This window comes from Saccostrea echinata, unplaced genomic scaffold (assembly GCF_033153115.1).
Source record: "Saccostrea echinata isolate AGI-Se365-2 ecotype Australia unplaced genomic scaffold, CSIRO_AGI_Sech_v1 ptg000008l, whole genome shotgun sequence".
NCBI lineage: Eukaryota > Metazoa > Mollusca > Bivalvia > Ostreida > Ostreidae > Saccostrea > Saccostrea echinata.
Genome location: NW_026889757.1, coordinates 5,917,393 through 5,926,955, shown reverse-complemented (window position 1 = coordinate 5,926,955; position 9,563 = coordinate 5,917,393). Strand labels below are relative to the sequence as shown.

Sequence of the window (9,563 nt, the reverse complement as noted above, 5' to 3'; positions counted from 1 at the left end):
TTTTTCGCTCGGACTGAGTGATTTCTTTGAGAAGCACCAGAATCCAGGGACGGATAACTTTACTCAGTCAAACGAAATGTACCGCTCATTTTGTCTAATATTGAGCAGTTTTCCACATTTATTTAATATCTGTTCTATATTATCAATGAAAGTTTTCTGTATCATCAATAAAAAATTTTCAAAAAATATGACCGAACATTAATATTACTGAGGCTATTGATTTCAAAGGCTACTGGTGCTTGAATGCATGAGTATGTTTTTAATGCATAAAATATCTAAAATGTGCGTCATGCAACTCGAAAGAGAAAAACACACACACACATATATATATATTATAGTTCCTATTTTAATTGACAAAAATACGATATCAAAAAAGACAAAATAATTTAATAACAATTATTGCGCAATACACAGATGAACCGTTGCCACACCGCAGAGTTCATGCATCATTCCATTCTGTACAACTTCTTGTGTTTTTTTAACCTAAAGAAAAAAGAAGAGAAAATTAGCTGATGTTCGAAACAGTTTTTTTTTTAATATATAAAATTAAATCAATGTTTCTTAAAAGATGTTGCGCGCGGTATACATAAACAGTTCAGTTTGAAGCTGGTTTAAAACTGGATTGTATTTTTTTTTTTTTTTTGATCATAAATAAGAAGAGTCCAATATGTTTATAAGTATTACTTTTGATTATAATGTTATACTTATGTATATAAAAATAAATGAATTTATACAATGGTTTTCGTTTGTTAATCTTCTCTTTGGATTATGCACCCAGTTCCTTAAGTTAATAGCTTAGTTGGTTAACACTCAAAGTTAATATATCTAACTTGCTATCAAAGGACTGATCAAATATTTTTTTCCATAGCAAATCTTACAGACACTACGGAAATTAAGGTTGCAGTTGTGCAGAAAACATTTACGCGGGCTATGTATTTTCTCTACAATAGCTGCAACCGTTAATTTCTATATTAGCAAAGAAAGACATTTCATTAAAAAAATGCAGAAACTATGCATAACAGCATCATTGTCAATATGACGACTACTTACACAACTTTGTTCGATTTTTGATATTAACAGTATATAAATAGTACATGTAGTTAAGGGAAACATTGAACATTTTCACCACAAGAAATCCATCGTCAACCGAAGCGTAGCCGAGGTTGACAATGGATTTCTTGGAGTGAAAAATTTCATTGTTACCCTCAGCTACATGCACTATTCATTATATTTTCTCGACGAATCAAATTCAAGTATATCTACATGAAAGTATAATATGAACAAATAATGAAAATATAATTTTTTTTTTCTTTTATACCATTTAAAAAAAAATGGACACTCAGATCTGTACAGAGTATTCTTTTTAAAGCACGTGTGTAACCTAATTATGAAAATCATAAATTTATTTTAAAACCGTCAACCATCCCGGAAAATTCTATCCTCTTGAAAGCTGAAACTCTCGATTCTCTCGAAGTTTTTCCGCGGACTACGAGGTATCGAGAATTAGATATAAAATTATTTTGCTCTCCGAGAAATGAATCAAAAACCGATTCGCAATACTTTATGAAAAACGAGGAATTTCATTAAAAAATGTGTGTCATTCTTTTTTTTTTTATTTAATCTTCGTATAATTCAGTTTTGAGAAACGTGCTATTTGTCACGTACATTCTTCGTTAATATACGTGCTGAGAGCAGCGTAGAAACATACTAATAGGAAACGTACACAGTTTCTCCACTTCTAAGCTTGGGGTGTAGTTGGCGGGCGCAATTCTCTCAATATATCATTGAAAATAAAACAATCAGCATTCTAATTGTTTTTATAATAATTATAGTCTATAATTTACCTTACTCTCCACGTGCTATTTTCGAAGTACATGTAATTGCTGACAAGGGAAATTGTTTCTAATCCCCAAATGCTCGATTAAAGAATTCCATAGAAATTCGCAATGAATGTCTTGAATCATATGTTGATATACAAGATACTGCTATTAAAATACAGGATAGTCGGAAGGTATTAAACACTGGGGAGGCGAATTGATTTGGAAAGGGGAGCCTTCGGAAAGGGTCTTTGCGTGGGGGGGGGGGTCACACCCCACAGAAATATTTTTAGTTCCTATATCAACTTTATCCAAAATCTGGTGTCAAATTGTAACTAGTGAGCATACTTTGCAAATCACGTGTTTCCTAACAGGATAATGCCCCTTGACGTAACTAATAAATAACAACAATTATTATATCCCTTAATAATTTTGCTAGATTGTTTTTTTTTTCTTTTTTTCTTTTTGCGACTAAAATAAAATTGGTTATTTGATAAGGAAAGTATTTGGCCAACAATGATTTCTTTTAAGGACAGATGATACAAACAAACTTTTCTCAAAAACCATGAAAATAACAACTTTTGTTATGTTTATATAAGTAAAATGAATAAGTTTAACCGCATAGATTTTAATTTTTCTTTCAAAATATCACAATAATGTCCAATAAATTGATGACAATTGTACAGATTTATAAGGATGTATAAAATGTATTTAAAAAAATCCTTATCAGGGGAACCGCCTCAATCTTTCCGGAGAGTGCTAATATATGACATATATTGTTCAAAAACACCGATGTCGATCATATTGATGACTTACAAACATTTCATTGGACTGTCACACGGACAAAAAATCATGAAGCAAGAAAATCTTGACAACAAAAAATACAGTGTGTAAAGTAATGAAAGGAAGGAGCATTGGATCATAACATGTTGAACCACTCGTTCCCAAGACAAGCACAGAACCCGGGGCTACAAAACGAGGTTCAAGCGACATAAATCGTGTACTTTTACATTGTAGTAGTAATTCAGTAGTACTGAAAACTATGTTGTACATGGTGTATTCCATGGATTGTCATCAACGAGAAACATGGGAATTATCATAAAAAGACAACTCACCGTGAAGGAAGACGATATTATCATCATCAATGTCTGGATGATAAAATGTCCTATATACAGGTCTCCTATAGACAGGGACCGGGACTCGGTAGATGACGTAAGCGGAGACGCACGAAATGAGGTACAGGGCCATCAGTAACATGCACAGAATTCTCAACATCCTCTCAATGTGCTGCAAGGGTAGAAGTAGAAATCAATTATAAACTTGAAAGTCTTCATTAAGCTTAAGAGGGGATTCTTCTCTGGTTTCCGACTAATTAAAAATATTCAAATTATATTTGCTTAAATGTCTTTTGTTTGGATGATAGGATTTTAAAAAATCGTATTTTTCTATCTTTCTCACAAATGTACAACTTGACATAGAAATGGGGAACTTGGTTTAATAAAATCTAGCAGGGATTTTAAACAAGTCCTTTAATATTAATTTCATTAACTTCAGGAAATCCTTTAATCCTTTCAGTGTTTCAAGATACGAATTAAATTCAGTATTTTGTAGTAGGTCAAAAAAGCAGAGCGTGATATTTCCTTCGCCGCTGTTCCGCAAAATAAGAAAATATGCAATAAATATTTATTTCCAGACAATCTACAATCTTGTTAGCATTGTAAGCTTCCAACCAAAAAGCAGATTTGAGTGAAAAATTAGTAAACACCCTTTCTTTTCACTTATTTAACGATTAATGTTTTATGTTTTGGTATCATTTTGCAGCTTTATATGACTACTCCAACATGTGAAAATAAGAAAAAAGTTAATAAATGAAGCAAAAGAAAAATCAGAAATTTTCCTTATAATTTTAAAAAAAATTAAAGGAAATACGGGTTAGCAATATTATTAACAGATAGATCTTATGTATCATCCTTCTACGCAAAAAGAAAAAAACATTTAATATTTCAAAATAGAAGTAGGCATCACATGATTGGTGACAGTAATTTTTTTCTTCAGTGAAAAGAGAAAAAAGATAATGACCTTGAACTGACCTTGCTGCTAAAATAAGACTGTCAAATTTAATTTAATTGATACCATCACTTGATAATATTGTCTTTTCGAATCTATTAAAAGTACACAAAATTTTAAACACAATAAATATGAAAGGAAACCCTCCTTAAATCCTGAGTAACACCGTTCCCTCACTGCGACAAATGGTCCAAGACATTAACTTATAAGAGTGGACACATCTGCTTTCACTCACAAGATTAGATATGAAAATATTGATTTCTCTATTCGAATACATAAAATTAATAAATGTATGAATATTAATAAAAATCTTTGTCTTTACTATCTTACGAATATCAATACACTTTACTCATTGAAACAGCGAACATTTTTATCGAAATTGTGAATTGTCCAAACTATTATTCGAAAGCTTATGAATATGGCAAAAGAATAAACAGAGAAATATATATATATATATATATATATATATATATATATATATATATATATATATATATATATATATATATATATATATATAACTTTCTTACACTAATTCCTGGCCTGTTGTAGTGAACGTGCTCTCGTACCCTTCAATTTTTTCCCCTCAGTGTTCTCTCTTATACCGTGTCTTGGAGAAGACACGCCCCCATGTCAAATATGATGTATATGGTGTAATAGATCAATACAACACCCGACGCAAATCAAAACCGTCCAACGATTACAAGGGTATAAAATGATAATTAAACTCATGTAATAGTCATTATGGATACATTAATTCTAATTCTAGATTAGTTTCAAGGTGTCGTCGTAAAATATTGTATGGAGAACGACCAAATTAGCACAGTCTGTCCAGACTTAGTTTCTGTTAATCACTTATATGCATTTATTAATGGGTCTGTATCTATTCTTAATAAATAATCAAGGAGATAGAATATAATAAGGTGTATATATACTCAATTTTGACATTTATTACAATTAATTGTTCTAAAGAAAAAAATCAGGTTTAACAATTTTCGAAATTGATTATGTTCGATGTCGGGGATTTAACGATATAGACTTGCTGAAACTATTTAATAGGATTTGCGAGATTGATCATAGTTCTTATATTCACCCTTTTTCATTAGAAATGAGAAATGGAAAACAAATATTTAATTTTCAATATAGCAAAGTATTCTCATTATGATTTAATTATGGACATAATTCAGATGTTTTTATGGAAGCATTATGACTGTGTGGATTCCCTGGAGCAGTTCAAAAAACACAGAACAAGACATTTCTCGCCCTAAAATTCTGGATCAAATGTATGTTTTGACCGGTATTGTTTTTGTTGGTGAGTGTACCTGTACATTAATTCATTTGCCTTTTCTACCAAATTTTCAGTTCTGTTTAAATACGTATATATATTATTTTTTGTTCTATTTCTTTATTACCTTGTTAATATCAAACTAGAAAAGTACAAAAAATGAAGGAGTTTCATTTCGCACTATTCATTAAAAAGAAAAAACAGTTGATACATGTAACATGAAGTTATCATGAAGTTAATTAAGATATAAAATCCTTACAAAACGAGGTTAATTTCTCTTTAAAAAATTATTTTCTAATAAACATTGTCAAAATGGTGAATAGATATAATCGTTAGATTTAAATCTTTGTCTAAACTTATCCGATCCAACATTAAGAAATCATTTGTTAAAGGGGGAATGGACGCATTAAGATTTGTTGGTTTTCCTTTTTATTTCGTCTTTAATTCGTGTTTTGTTGATTTGAATATACATGTATTAGGAAGAAAAATAAAACACACAGGCCCCGTTTTACAAAAGAACTTATGTCTGAGACCAAAATATGTTTTGTGATTTTTTTTTTCTTCTTTACATTAATTTGAAAATGTATATCTAATTTTTTGAGAATTTGGAATGATTTTTTTAAGAAAGTAACTTGCAAGGAAAAATATTAGGTAGGCAAGGTGTTAGAAACGGCTAAAATTGTTGGTCTTAAGGACATACGCAACGTAGTTTGAACTTTATTGTCTTTTTCCCTTGAGTTGAAGAGTTCCAATGCTTTCAAAAGGAACTGTGTGCTAATTTTAATGTCTATATATGCTGTTGTACACTTCCCCTAAAACAAGTTTGGATAAACAAAACATCTAGAATATATGTTTAGCAATTTTTGTATATTTTTCTTTGAATTATAGAAGAATTTTCATTAATTAATATCTTTTCAAAACCCCTGGTAATGCATGCTGATTTTTTGTCTACGGACATCTGATGACACTACAATCTTAAAGGCAGAGATTTTAAGCACCACCTTCAAAAATTCCTGGTCTGTGTAGTACACCCCTGTCAATCAAGTGCATTAAGGTACATCATTGGGTGCTAGAACTTGATTGACATTTACTTACTAGTCCCTGTGTATACCGTGTACACCTTGTTTGGCACTTGTGGTGACCTTCAAATTAACTTTTGATCCTTTGATATTTACCACACATGGTATAACAATAGAGAAGATGTATTACTATGGAATTTTTAGCTTGATAACATATATATATATATATATATATATATATATATATATATATATATATATATATATATATATATATATATATATATACAATCCTTTAGTATTTGAAATAATTATGATATTAATAATATGTATCAAAATTTGGTATTAATAACTTTTTTTCAAAGCTCAACAAATACTTTGAATAATAATTTTTGTAATGGGTGGGGATGCTTTGACACACATACAATTACCAGGGACCTATATACTAGTATATAGGTCCCTGCAATTACAAATTACGGTATTAAAAATCATTGAGATTAAACTTTATTTATAACTTTTTTATTTCTAATTTAAAATCATCTCAAAATCTCAATACATGTAAAGTTTGACTTCTTGGGTACTCTACTGTGTATTAAATCACTTCCTGTGTATAGGGATTAGGAGACAAACGACCACAGGTAGACTGCTAGCCCTCAAGGCATTCACACCTGTACGAAATTAGCCCCTCCTTCACCTGGAATTTACCAACCGGTAAAATATCTCTGCCTTTAAATTAAAAATATCTTGAAAAATTATCAGTAGCTAAAGTACGTTGCGTATGTCTTTAATCTAAGTTCTTTTGTAAAACGGATCCAAGATAAGTATCGTTACTTTGGGGCAACGAAAACTTCTCACTTGAGCTGAATAAAGGCATTTTTGCCGCTGTCCACAGATTTATTGTTGAATCCTGTAGGTTTAAATAGCTGTATAATATTAATTAGTTTATGATTTGTATGTATATATATATATATATATATATATATATATATATATATATATATATATATATATATATATATATATATATATATATATATATATATATATATATATATGGATGGGAACTCGTAAGTTGTCAGAACTTGTTTCCGATCCAATTGATTACTTCAATAAAATATGTTAAAAAAATACATGTAAGTATCGAGTCATCATTAAGAGGAAAAACATATAAGACTATTGCTAAAATCAGGCGTGTTGAAGTTCCAAATAATTTAAAATGATGCTTTATCTTCTTTTCTGATATTTATTCTTCATACATGCCAACTTTTGAAAATTCCCATGGGGGATTTTGCACGTGACAACAATTTTCAAAGCTTTAAATTCGCGACATTTTGTCGTGAAAATAAAATGTTTATCCCCTTTTTTTTAAATTTATAATATCAATATCACTTGTTAATACAATTTAAGAATAAATAATACAAACAAATTTTTTCCTTCCAAAATTCAAATATCTTTTGCTTAAATAGGTACCTCTCTCACTAAAGAAGTGATATCTGTTTAGTTTAACAACATTATGTTTGAAAAGACACATAATTTGGTGAGAAATGTGAAAATGTACAACTTTCAGTTCAATAAATTTTTTTGCAAAGTTTTAGAAATATATGAGATTTTGTTACTGTACAGTTTCTGGGAAACATTTGTAAAATTCTATATTTACATTTTACACAATTAGAATTTCCTAATTAGACATTAAATTGAAAGAAATATTGAAAAATTGCAATGCATTGTGTGTGTGAGGGTGTGTGTGCGCGTGAGAGAGAGAGAGAGAGAGAGAGAGATAAGAAAATTTGTTTGTGGATGTACTTTAAACAGAAGTGACATTTTATTTCCTATAAATAACTAGACATCATGATGATTAATTACCGGTATTTCACACACACAAAACAATTTGAAGAAATAAATTTACTCTTGAGATAATAAATTATCTAAAACAAGGATACCCCCTATCCCAAACAAAAATTAAAATTGTTATAATCATGATGAACTTTTGCATAACCTTGGCAGTGTTGTGTGGGTATTCCCTTGTGATATTACATGGGTGGGGGGGGGGGGATTCAGTGTACTTGAGGTATAAGACTTTGTTGTTTCATCTAAATTATTTTCATCTTATTTTAACAGGTAAACTTTACAATATTTTTATTACAAGCAGATAAAATCAGCAGCTATGCTTTGTTGTTTTCTACTTTCGTTTTTAAAAAACGATCAACATGGATTAATTCCGATTTTGTTGTTAGTTTATCATATCACTGTATTGATTTTTTGTTTTTATTAAAATGATATTTAATTAACCTCTAAATCTATGTGTTTCACTATGCATACCCCTTCTTACTGAAAAGTTTAATCCCCTAACCGCCCCAGGCTATGTTACCTGTACCTGGACTGCTGTGTGCGTTCAAGCGAGAAGTGATTTCCTGTGCTAATTAACACCTCTGCATGAGTTAAATAAACAAAGAGACTAATCTGTGTGCATTGAATAAACAAGTCTGATAGTCAAATCCCGATTGACAAAATATTTCGGTAGGGAAAATCGGAAATTTTAGGTTGAATTTTTTCAAATCGGGACTTTAGGGCAATTTTGCTTTCCCGATCGGGAGAGCGGGATCAAAGGGTAAAATCGGGAGGATCCCGCCTAAATCGGGAAAGTTGGCATGTATGATTCTTTCCTTGAGGATATTTATTCTTTGCTTTTACAGCACTAAACTGTTTTCAGTTATAGTGATTCCATTCTGCTTGCTATTTGTACAACTCCGAATCCTTTTCCCATTACGACAAGTATATTAAGGAACATAGATTTTTTTTTTTAGTTTATCTTTAAAATTTCCATATACAATTTTCGGAAGCCATACTTATCAATGTTTGTAATAAACCAGTATTTTAAATTATGCTGATAACATATATGTATTCAAAAATATATTTACTTTTTAATACATTGAACAACCATTCCTGAGGAATCTAAGTAACAGCATAAATGTTGTTTTAAGAATGATAATTGTGACTTCTTAACAGAAATAAACAAATTTCGCCTTAAGTAGCAAAAATTCTACTTTGGAATCTGGAGAGAGAGAGGGGGGGGGGTATTTGAAGTGTATGTATACATCCTAAATGGAATATTATATTGTCGAAATGATTCTCTCTTTATTCATGCAAACAATGCAGACAGCTGACCGATTACAAAAAGTAATTTTATGCTTACAACCCTGTAGATGTATAGGATTTTTTCTACAGATTATAGTGCGATATATTACATTCACGTCCAAACAGAATCAAAATCTCTTCGGTTTTTGCAACACTACCATTTTTCATGCCATCAAAATATGCATCTATTTGTAGACGTTTTACATGGTGTGCCACCTAAAATCGCCGTAGCAGGCTGAT

General features: G+C 30.4%; 1 long non-coding RNA gene across 1 annotated transcript; it reads right to left on the bottom strand.

Moving 5' to 3' along the window:
• Positions 1-349: 349 nt before the first annotated feature.
• LOC133181319 (uncharacterized) lies at positions 350-4,434 on the bottom strand. Its single transcript, XR_009720457.1, has 3 exons — positions 4,415-4,434; positions 2,933-3,104; positions 350-483 (listed from the first exon to the last, which is right to left on the bottom strand). It is a non-coding gene; the product is annotated as an uncharacterized LOC133181319 (long non-coding RNA).
• Between the last annotated feature and the right edge of the window lie 5,129 nt (positions 4,435-9,563).